Source organism: Eptatretus burgeri, chromosome 3, assembly GCF_056783735.1.
Source record: "Eptatretus burgeri isolate ZD-2024b chromosome 3, Ebu_testis_v1, whole genome shotgun sequence".
NCBI lineage: Eukaryota > Metazoa > Chordata > Myxini > Myxiniformes > Myxinidae > Eptatretus > Eptatretus burgeri.
In genome coordinates, this window is record NC_140963.1 from 87910286 (window position 1) to 87922449 (window position 12164).

General features: G+C 46.5%; 1 long non-coding RNA gene across 1 annotated transcript in view; it reads left to right on the top strand.

The window, feature by feature from the left end:
• The first annotated feature begins 510 nt into the window (after positions 1 to 510).
• Positions 511 to 12164, top strand: part of LOC147030393 (uncharacterized) — a 59541-nt gene continuing 47887 nt past the window's right edge. The window contains exon 1 of the long non-coding RNA XR_015056341.1: positions 511 to 841. This is a non-coding gene — a long non-coding RNA (uncharacterized LOC147030393). The remainder of the gene's footprint in view (positions 842 to 12164) is intronic.

Genomic DNA, 12164 nt, shown 5'->3' on the forward strand with positions numbered 1-12164 from the left:
GTGAGAAAATGACTATAAAAGTTTTGAAAGAAAATGACAAACAAACAATGCCTCATTCACCTTCATATAGAAGATAAAATCGTTGCAAGCTCCTAATGAAATGAAATACCATCCTCAATGAAAGAAGATCGAAGAAAAAGATGAAAACTAACAAACGTCGAAGAATACTACTCAAAGTTGAGCAACTGTCATTACAAATATTTCAGGAAAAAACATAATTAAAGCAAAATGGAAAGGTAAGAGAATTATGAAACTCGGATGCGTTCCATTACCAAGCAGCTTGTAGAGCGCTCACCAAGCGGCTTAAGCACTCAAGGAAGCACTCCAACAAACAGTTGTTAAGTAATGGCAGGCTTGGCAAGCGATGAGCGACTCGTGGTTATTAAAGGGGCACACAAACACAGTTTTATTTTTCTGAAAACCATTGAAAATCATGAATGAAGGTCAAATTTGAAGAGAAGTTAAAAAATTTTTTTTCCGAATTAGAAAGTGTCGAAAATGGCCCGAGAGTATCGATTTTCGATTTTGCCAGTGATGTCACACCACGATCTCCTCTTGATCAAAATGGCGGCTTTACATCGAGAGAGACAGTGCATGTCGAGGTCGGATTCCAACACTGATTCCACCGCCATTAGCGACTCGAAAGGCTCTCAGATGTTGAAAATGATCAGTGGGATTTTGAAGAAACGATTTGAGGTAAAGTTCGTGATGAAACCCCTTTCAGGGGAATTGTGAAGGCGAACGTTTCGGGCCTTGTTCGAGTGATTCAAAGGAAGAAGGCGAACGTGAAGATGGAGGTGTTAACAGATCGAAACGCCGGCTTCATGTTAACCACAACTCGGTAGGTTTTGATTTCCGTTCAATATGGACTGTTTACGAGGAATGGATTTTGTATTAATTAATAAATCGGTTTATATATTATTCGAGCAGAAAGACCCATCATCGCCCAGCTCACTCAGGCACCACGGCAAAATCAAATGGGCGACGAATGCTTTGTCCCACAGTCGCAGGCTGATCAAGTGTCGTGAATGTTACGGGATCGTCCCGTTTCATACTTTCCCTGGACGCCATTTGTTCCGTGCCATGTGATTATCGCAACGTCGTGTCCGTGAGATGTCCTGCCCCAGTGGATGGGGAGGGGCTGGTGCTTTGGTGGAAAGGGGGTGTGGTGTGGGGATTGTTTAGGGAATGTAATGGGATGGTCGTTGGGGCTGGTGGATATTGTAGGGATGATGGTTGATTGAGGATTGTGGAGTGATGATGGGGGTGGGGTGGGGTGGGGGGGGGACACTGAAAGTTTTCGCATCCTTGGTCAAATCCTCTTCGAGGAGTAGGTGTTGTTGATACTGTATATGTATATATATATAATTCCAGCAATGTGTGTGTGTGTGTCTGTGACCGCTGTTTCTCGACAACCACTGGTCCGATCTAATTGAAACTTGCCAGGTATATTGCTGGGGACCTGAGGATGTGCCTTTTCAAGGTTTGATATTAACCGGACAAGTGCTTCCCAAGTTATGGCCATTTCTTTACCAACCAATGACAGGACACATTGCTGCGTGGGCGTGGCCGATGGGGGAAGAGAACCTCAACCGCGGTCCCCATTAAGGATTACAACGTACAGACTTCCGGACAGTGATGACTTCGTGTATTCTAATAATTTCTCGATTACTTATGCGCATTTATAGATAAACACAATGCCCCAAGTTAGGATCGTTTTCATATTAGACGGTGTATAAATTTCGGTAACATCAGACTTAGCTGGTATGCTCCGAACCAGGAAGTAAAAAAAAAAAAATTTTGCACGTTTTTTTTTTTTGCCCCCCTCTTCTCATTGTGTTTTTCCTTGCGATGACATTGCGCAAAGGCAAAATACGTTGGCGCTAATTGAATAATTGGCCATTAAAACTAAATTGCGAATAATCGTAACTGTGACATGCGAACTTCCGGACAGTGAGGACTTAACTTCCGGACTTCCGGATAGTGACGAGTACTGTTATTTCTCGATTTTTTTTTTTTTTTTTCCTCGATTTATCGACTTACTGTATTCTTTCTTTCTTGATTTCTGTACTTTCTTGATTTCTTTCTCGATTTTCTTAAACACAATGCCCCAATCCAGTCAGTGACGATTACTCTATTCATTCTCGATGTTTTTCTCGATTTTATCGACTTACTGTATTCTTTCTTTCTCGATTTCTTTCTCGATTTTCTGAAACACAATGCCCAAATCCAGTCGTCGTTTACGACAGCGAGGGAACGGCCTGTGTAGTTGTTTGAAAGATTTTTTTTTTTGCACATACGGCCACACACGTACAGCCACGCACGTACGGGCATGTGAGAGCGAAGGAACTGCCTGTGTGGTTGTTTCTGGCACGCGGTTTGAAAGTTGTTTTTTTTTTTTTTGTTTGCACGTATGGCCGCGCATGTACGGGCACGCACCTACGGGCATGCACTAGTATATTCAATACTAATAAAAGGCTGTGTGTGTGTGTGTGTGTGTGTGACCGCTGTTTCTCAACAACCTCTGGTCCGATCTATTTGAAACTTGCCAGGTATATTGCCGGGGCCCTGTGGATGTGCCTTTTCAAGGTTTGATATTAATCGGACCAGTGCTTCCCAAGTTATTCCATTTATTTACCAACCAATGAAAGGACACGTTGCTGCGTAGGCCGGTGCGCGGCCGGCCGACGATGACGTTACGATGGGGATTGGTGCCTTAGTTACCGTGGCATAGGAGTGGCAATGGTCAATGGCAGCGAATGTCATGGCAAGCAAAGACAGGGAGGTAAACTTGATTTTAATTTGGATTTTAATTAACTCTGTGTGTGGAAGTATCACAGCAGTTGTTACTTCAATGCAAGCGATAAATCGTGGAATGCATGTGAACATTCCGTACGGGCACGCACCGTACCTTCCTTGCAGGACTTGTTTTGGTTCAGTTCTCTTTTTCTTTTTCTTTTTTTTTTCCTTCCTTCCTCTTTTTTTTCTTTTCTTTTACAGACAGGATGGTGTGTTTCTTACTCAACGTTATCTTGGTGTGCTCATGACATACTGGTGGCCTCTCTGGCACTTGGAGAGGGTGACCGAGCCTGACCTTGCTAACAAATTTTCCCATCAACACTACTCGTACCAGGTGTCACACATGAATTGTTCGGAGGAGAGTCCATCAAACGTAACCATTTACTTTTAGCTCTAGACAATGCAACAAACCCTGTTATGGCTAGAATGATCCTAATGACCCATCTTTCCCGACCTGGCACACTGTTCCATTCTTTTTAACCTGGGCAAGGCCCTTATTTGTCTTTTCCATTTGGTGGTGCCAGGCATAACTCGCTGGCTGGGGAGTGTGACAACTACTAGTCCTCTCTGCCTGCTTCCAATCGGGGGTGGAGGACACCCAGCGACCTCGGGGTTCACCTGAGCGTCCTTCTGGCACTCCTAACTAAGGGGTGGCTCTCTCTAGCCCCCATACTGTGCTCTCCTAGCACCTATACGGTGCTCTCCTGGCACTAACTCTACCGTGCTCTCCTGGCACTGAACCGACCGTGCTCTCCTGGCACTGAACCGACCGTGCTCTCCTGGCACTGAACCGACCATGCTCTCCTGGCACTGAACCTACCGTGCTCTCCTGGCACTGAACATACCGTGCTCTCCTGGCACTGAACCTACCGTGCTCTCCTGGCACTGAACCTACCGTGCTCTCCTGGCACCTCCGACAGCCTTCACCTGCCAGGAACCCCCAAAGCCCTGGTGCCCTATTTCCTGACTCGCCAACTTCCAGTACCCCCATACCTTGGCCTGCACCTACTCCTCACAGTCCGCCAGCACAATGGAACAGCAGCCAGAATCCATGTCGAATCCTCTCAGTCCCCCTAACCTACACTAACTTGGTTAGGAGACTCCTACCGACAGGGTATGTTGTTCGCACTCACTCTCCTCATTCGCACAATCACGCCATTCACCCAAACACTTTAGTCATTCATTCCACAGTGCCACACACCTAGTCCACAACACCATCCAACACCTTTCACGTTTATGTGAAAACAAAAGCACACCAGTCCTTTGGATCCCACTTGGTCATCAAATTTAACTAATACACTTTTTTATCAAACCCCAATTAATTTGTCACTATATCCGTCGTTCGCTGGCCTCCTCCATACTGCCCTAATTGTTTATTTCAAACAATTTAAACGAACCATCAAAATCTCTTCACCAGCCCCATGGAACCTCTGCATGGTTTCAACCAGGCATTTCAGTCTTCCCTCAAACAAGCCACTCTTTGTCATCAACTTCTTTCAGGTGTGTTTAATGCTCTGCCTGTAATGTCTCCACCACTTTTTTCCAATAATCACCCAAATCCACTCGTGCCACTCTTATCGTTTCTGTCAGTCTCAATTTGCAACCACTCTCGACATAATTTCCAATCCAAATTTCTTACATCCCAATATGGCCTGCTTCTTTGGCTCATTGGAAGGGGAGTGAGGAAACGAATCCCTCATTACCCATTACATGACCCCACTGCCTTTCCGCCATGGCTCAAAGGGGTCACGTCTCAATTGGGGTTGTGGTCCACCCCCTCCTTTTCTCCAGGGTTCGTGGAAGTCAGGTAAACCCCAATCGGGGGAATGGCCTCCCCCTCTTCTCCAGGGTTCACGGAAATCAGGTAAACCCCAATCGGGGGAGCGGCCTCCCCCTCTTCTCCATAACTCCCTGAAAACAGATAAACCCCACTCAGCCAGCCAAACCCCTCGTGTCCTCAGAGAGGTTTGAAGACCAAGTGACACACGCCAGTGCCACTTACTACTCATCTGCGCTCTACCCCAAAGTTCCTGTGAGGCTGATAGAGAAATTAGGATCCAATTTCTAAAGCCTGCTCCTGGATGCAACACCTCTAATTCTTTAAGAACCCATGCGGAGTTGTCCATTATGGTTTCCGTCCCCTGGCTCAAGTTCTGTCCTGGTGGCATTTCTACTTCCCCTTGCACCTCCAACCCATTTTCCTACGTCACCACTCATTCCACACTCAGGACTCCCACACACAGCAGGCTGCACACATTCCAAGGTTAGGTGTTCACATTCCACACCTTCAAACTTGCCGGCGCACTGACCAACCGCCTCGCACTCCAGGGCTACATTCCCGAATGCCACATGAGTACCCACACGCGTTTCAGCCTCGGCAGCACATACCGGTTGAAATCTGTTGAAATCTGATAATTTAAAGACACGAGTCACAGCTGAGCCGATATATCGATTTACTTCAAGGAAGCAAGGCTATGTTCCCTCCTTCTCCATACATACACAAGCAAATGTGTAATTTCAAAAGCATTAAGCTTACCTTTTTCTACTGTTTGGAGAATTATCTTGAGTAAACCCAAAAAAAGGATAGCATGAGGACTAGGGCGTAGCCAGGCTGAGGCAGACGAGGTGGTTGCCTCGTCGCTCATTTCCTGAAATATGATCTGGCCTGAGCTCTCTGGCCATCTGAGCTCCCTGGGGAGTAAACTATCAAACCTACTCGGCAGTGCTCTAAATACTCTTATGTCCATTCCTATCACAATACCTAAATAGGACAATACCCCCCCCGACATTGACTGAACATCCCTCCTCCCAGTACACTGATCTCATGAGGCACCAGCTCTCATGAGGACACCTTGCGCATCCTCAAGGCTTGAGATGCCAGTCTGCACAGAATAGTGGCACTAGCCTTCAACCATCATAAGGATGATGAGGAACATTGCGATTGAATGATGACAGAACATGTGGGGTCGGATGTGGTGAGGGTTTACCATGGGGGCTAAAATGTTTTGACGCAAACAAAATTTACTGTTTGACTGTATGGATATATATTTTCATGATTAATGTGGTTGAAATGAACATTAACATTGAAAAATTTTGAGCATTGAAATTAGCCAAGAATAGGTTTCTGGGCATTAAAAATGCATTGGCTTCTGGGGGCCACTCAATGTCCCCAGACCCCTCACCGTAATGGCTTTGCGCCGCTGGCGCTCGCAATGCTGCGCTACACGCACCGTCACATCAACCAAGTTCTGATTCGGATGAAATTTGCTTCGAATTAACACGCGGACGCGCCGAGGAATAAATCTGCCCGAAGTGGAAAAAAAAATATAAAAACCAACAATTGGTGACGGACTTCGAATCCCGCCACCGCTCGAATCCCTCCGTCCCCGAACCGTTAACAGTTTGGTGTGAGGAGTGGGATATTTGGACCAGTGGTGCATTTCGCACCCCGGACATTGGTTCCAAAAAAAAAAAAAAATCGGTCCAAATTTGATTTGATTTTATGTTTGAGTGGATCGGAGGAAAAACTTGAAAATTATAAAGAAAATGGAGCCGTGGGTTTTTGGCGGCGTGGCTCCACCTTGGCGCAACACGAAATGGGAATTGGAACGACTGAAGAAAGAGGTAAGATCAGGCAAACAGATAAGAGAACGCCTAGAACAGAAGATAAAAAGAGGAGAGAAATATCTGGAGCAAAGGAAGGAAGAATTGTTGGAAAAGTCAAGACAGTTCGAAGAACTCCAGGAAGAAATGAGGGAGGAAGAAGAAAGGAAAACAAAGCTGGAAGAGGAAAAATGTGAACACGATTTGGAATTGAAACATCTGAAGGAAGAGGTGAGATCAGGCAATCAGAGAAGAGAAAGCCTAGAAGGGGAGATAAAAAGAGGACAGAAATTTCAGGAACAACTAAAGAGATACGGTAAGAAAATGGACGAAATGAGAAGGGAAGAATGCAAAAGAGGTGAGGAGGCGAGAGAGAAATTAGGGAAAAAAACTTCTGAGTTACAGAAACACCAAAACAAAGAGACGGAATTGCAAAACGAGCTGAGGATGTTAAGAGAGGAAAGAAAGAGAACGGGGAATGAAACGTTAAGGAACCACACTGTACAGATCAAACAGCTAGAAGCCAGAGCAAGACTAAAGAAGAGGAAACAAGAAAGAGTAGGGAAAGAACAACGAATGAAGAAGGAAACGACGAGATTGGAGAATGAAGAACAAGAGAGACAGTGGGATAAGAAAAAAAAGAACATGAATTTGAGGTTGACCAGCTGAAGGAGAGAGAGCAAGGTTGGAGTACGCAGAGATGGTGAAAGAACAAGGAATGAAGCAGGAAAGAGAGATCAACCAATTGAAGGAAACAATGAGATTGGAGAAGGAAGAACAAGAGAGACAGTGGGAGAGGAAACAAAAAGAAGGACAAGAACAACTAAAGGAGAAAGCAAGGTTGGAGTACGAGGGGATAGTGAAAGAACAACGAATGAAACAGGAAAGGGAAATCAGCCAATTGAAGGAAACGACGAGATTGGAGAATGAGGAACAAGAGAGACAGTGGGATAAGAAACAAAAAGAACAAGGAATGAAACAGGAAAAGGAAATCAACAAATTGAAGGAAGCGACGAGATTGGAGAATGAAGAACAAGAGAGACAGTGGGAGGGGAAACAAAAAAAACATGAATTTGAGGTTGACCAGCTCAAGGAGAAAGCAAGGTTGGAGTACGAGGAAATAGTGAAAGAACAAGGAATGAAACAGGAAAAGGAAATCAGCCAATTGAAGGAAGCAATGAGATTGGAGAATGAAGAACAAGAGAGACAGTGGGATAAGAAACAAAAAGAACAAGGAATGAAACAGGAAAAGGAAATCAACAAATTGAAGGAAATGATGAGATTGGAGAAGGAAGAACAAGAGAGACGGTGGGATAAGAAACAAAAAGAACAAGGAATGAAACAGGAAAAGGAAATCAGCCAATTGAAGGAAGCAATGAGATTGGAGAATGAAGAACAAGAGAGACAGTGGGATAAGAAACAAAAAGAACAAGGAATGAAACAGGAAAAGGAAATCAACAAATTGAAGGAAATGATGAGATTGGAGAAGGAAGAACAAGAGAGACGGTGGGATAAGAAACAAAAAGAACAAGGAATGAAACAGGAAAAGGAAATCAGCCAATTGAAGGAAATGATGAGATTGGAGAAGGAAGAACAAGAGAGACGGTGGGATAGAAAACAAAAAGAAAACGAATTTGAAGCTGACCAGCTAAAGAAGAGAGCAAAGTTGGAGTATGCGGAGATGGAAAAACTCTGGAAAGATAACGAACAACTAAAAAGGCTCAGAGAGGAAGAACGACTCAAATGGGAAGGAAAATGGAGCCAGGAAGTAGAACAGCACAATAATGTGGGATGTGTGATATCACCACAGGGAGTAATGTTAGTGATGCGGAACTTGATTGACATCACTCGTCGGATGACACCACAATTTGAGCAAGCCCTGGTGATTGAGACATTGAAGGAGCATGTGGGGTTGTTGACGAGTGAGATACATTTTGAGCAGGTCCACCATGTGGAGCTGACAGCCCCAGAGGAGCATGGCGAACCGATGATGAGCAACCTGCTGGAGAGAAGCGACCAGACAGAGGTGACTCTGGAACGAAGCAGGTACGTGGGTACATGCATACATGGTGCGGACGAGGAGCTTAAGGTAGAAATTGAATTTTACGTTAAGAAAGAGACTCTGTCCGAGGGGGTGCACGTATGCGTGGCCCCTGAATGTGTGTGTGGAGTGCCTGTGAATGAATGCTGTGAGCCCACACTCCAGACTACAGCACCGGTATGTGCTGCCGAGGCCGAAGTGTGTGGGTACTCACCTGGCGTTCGGGAATGTAGCCCTGGAGTGCGAGGCAGTTGGTCAGTACACAGGCAAGGTTGAAGGTGTGGAATGTCAACACATATCCTTGGAATGTGTGGGAGTCCTGAGCATGGAATGAGTGGTGACATGGGAAATAGGTTTGAGGTGCAAGGGGAAATAGAGATGCCACCAAGACAGAACTTGAGCGAGGGGACGGAAACCATAATGGACAGCTCCGCATGGGTTCTTACAGAGTTGGAGGTGCTGCATCCAGGAGCAGGCTTGAGAAATTGGATTTTAATTTCTTTGTCAGCCTCACAGGAACTTTGGAGTGGAGTGCAGATGAGTAGCAAGTGGCACTGGCGTGTGTCACTTGGTCTTCAGACCTTTTTGAGCACACGAGTGGCTTGGCTAGCTGAATGGGGCTTATCTGTCTTCAGGGAGTTATGGAGAAGAGGGGGAGACCGTTCCACCTATTGGGGTTTACCTGATTTCCGTGAACCCTGGACAAGAGGAGGGGGTAGATCACAGCCCCCATTGAGGCGTGACCCCCTTGAGCCATGGCGGAAAGGCGGCGGGGTCATGTAATGGCAAATGAGGGATTCGTTTCCTCACTCCCCTTCCAATGAGCCAAAGAAGCAGGCCATATTGGGATGTAAGAAATTTTGATTGGAAATTATATCGAGAGTGATTGCAAATTGAGAGATGACAGAAGGCATGAGTGGCACGAGTGGATTTTGGTGATTAAAAAAAAAAGTGGTGGAGACATTACAGGCAGAGCGTTAAACACACCTGAAACAAGTGTATGACAAAGAGTGGCTTGTTTGAGGAAGGATTGAAATGCCTGGTGAGAACCATGCAGAGGTTCATGAGGCTGGTGAAGAGATTTTGATGTTTCGTTTAAATTTTTGGAAATAAACAATTAGGGCAGTATGGAGGAGGCCAGCGGACGACAGACGTAGTGACAAATTAATTGTGGTTTGATGAAAAAGTGTACTGGTTAAATTTGATGACCAAGTGGTATCCGAGGGACTGGTGTGTTTTTGTTTTCACATAAACGTGAAAGGTGTTGGATGGTGGTGTGGACTGGGTGTGCGGCACTGTGGAATGAATGACTAAAGTGTTTGGGTGAATGGCATGATTGTGCAAACAAGGAGAGTGAGTGCGAACAATGTACCCTGTCGGTAGGAGTCTCTTAACCAAGTTAGTGTTGGTTAGGGGGACTGAGAGGATTCAACATGGATTCCGGCTGCTGTTCCATTGTGCAGGCGGACTGCGAGGGGTAGGTGCAGGCCAAGGTATGGGGATACTGGTTGGTAGTGTGACATGGTATGGGAAGTTGGTGAGTCGGGAAATAGGGCAGCAGGGCTTTGGGGGTTCCTGGCAGGTGAAGGCTGTCGGAGGTGCCAGGAGAGCACCGTGGGGTTCAGTGCCAGGAGAGCACCGTGGGGTTCAGTGCCAGGAGAGCACGAGAGGTTCAGTGCCAGGAGAGCACGAGAGGTTCAGTGCCAGGAGAGCAGTGTGGGTGCTATGAGAGCACAGTGTAGGTGCTATGAGGGCACAGTGTAGGTGCAATGAGGGCACAGTATGGGGGCTCGAGAGAGCCACCCCTTAGTTAGGAGCGCCAGAAGCACGCTCAGGTGAACCCTGAGGTCGCTGGGTGTCCTCCACCCCCGATTGGAAGCAGGCAGAGAGTCCTAGTAGTAGTCACACTCCCCAACCAGTGAGTTATGCCTGGCACCACCAAATGGAAAAAGACAAATAAGGGCCTTGCACAGGTTTAATAGAATGGAACAGTGTGCCAGGTCGGGAAAAATGGGTCATTAGGATCATTCTAGCCATAGCAGGGTTTGTCGCATTGTCTAGAGCTAAAAGTGAATGGTTAGGTTCGATGGACTCTCCTCCGCACCATTCATGCATGACACCTGGTACGAGTAGTGTTGATGGGAGAATTTGTTAACAATGGCTAGGCTAGGTCACCCTCTCCAAGTGCCAGAGAGGCCACCAGTATGTCATGAGCACACACCCACGAAAATAACAGTTGAGTAAGAAACACACCATCCTGTCTCTGAAGGAAAAAAAAAAAGGGAGAACTTAACCAAAACGAGTCAGGCAAGGAAGGTTAAGGGTGCACTCCATCTCACCTGGTCTAAGGTCATCACACCCATTTGCGTTCTCAAGAACACCTCCAAACTGCATTTGTTTACCATCGATATCACCGTGCCACCATTGCTGTGTCACCTGCTCTCCAATGCAGGGCTTGTTGCCTGCTGCTGCTTGTGAGTAGGCCATATGGGCTAAAGTATTTTTGTGGGCCATTGAGGCCAAAGTGCTTTTGTGGGCTGTTGTGGCCGAAGATTCATGCCATTCTGTGGGCTCAGTGGGCCGAAGAACTCTTTGTGAGATTAGGCCACTGGGCTGACTGAACTCACCTGGTGAGAGGCCAATAAGGCCACGAAGTGAGGAAACCCTCAGGTGTGAATGGACAACACTGCCGGGAGGGGGCATGAAGGAGCGAACATGTGAAAGAACTTTGAACCTTTGAATGTCCTGCTCCTATGCCAATATTGGTGTTAAAAGTAAAATTGAATGCTCCCCATTCAAATCCATAATTAGAATGTTAATTAGTGTGCATGGAGTGTGAATTTGTTTGTTAGATTGGTGACCCGACATATTAGGATAGGGACATGCCAATCTTACTGTGACACTTTGATTTTTGGAGTTAAGTGCTTCCCATGTTGTGGGTTAGAGTAAATGGGAGATCTGTGCTGTATGCTAGACAGGGCCATTGCCGTGGGCTGCCCCAGATGGAGGCTCGGAGAGCCTCGGGAGAAAGGTGGGGGTAGTGTTATGGAAATGGCCCTGATTGGACTACTAAATATCGGATTAGCTCAGATCTCCCATTAAATGCATGTGAGTAGGCCATATGGGCCGAAGCATTTTTGTGGGCCATTGAGGCCAAAGTGCTTTTGTGGGCTGTGTGGTAAAATGTGTGGGCTGTCGGTAGGAGTCTCTTAACCAAGTTAGTGTAGGTTAGGGGGACTTAGAGGATTCAACATGGATTCTGGCTGCTGTTCCATTGTGCAGGTACATTAGCTATGCACACTCTATTCACATTCACACTCTATGCACACTAGGTTGTGTGGGAAAATGGACGTAACATGTGTGTCGGGAGATGAAGAGGCTGTTTTGTTGTCTGTGCGGTGGTGGTGGAACGAGGGCTCCCTCTTCTTCCTCCCCTCTACGGATGATAGGCCCCGCCCAGTCGGCTGGGAGGGTGTGGCCAAGGGGAGGAGGTGGAGCTAAGGGGAGAAGTTTGTCGGCTTCGCCGAGAGAAGGCGTGCTCGTGTCGAAGCGAGCAAGCAAAGACCTCGTGAACAACTTCAGTTTGGCAGTTTGGAAAACTGCAGGCGGTTGAGAGCCTGCTCGTGTGTTGGAGTAGAAACGGGAGAGAAAGAGTGTTGTGTGTGAAGAACAGTCACTCTGGACGCATGCTGGTGTGTCGAAGCGAGCGAACAGGAGAAAA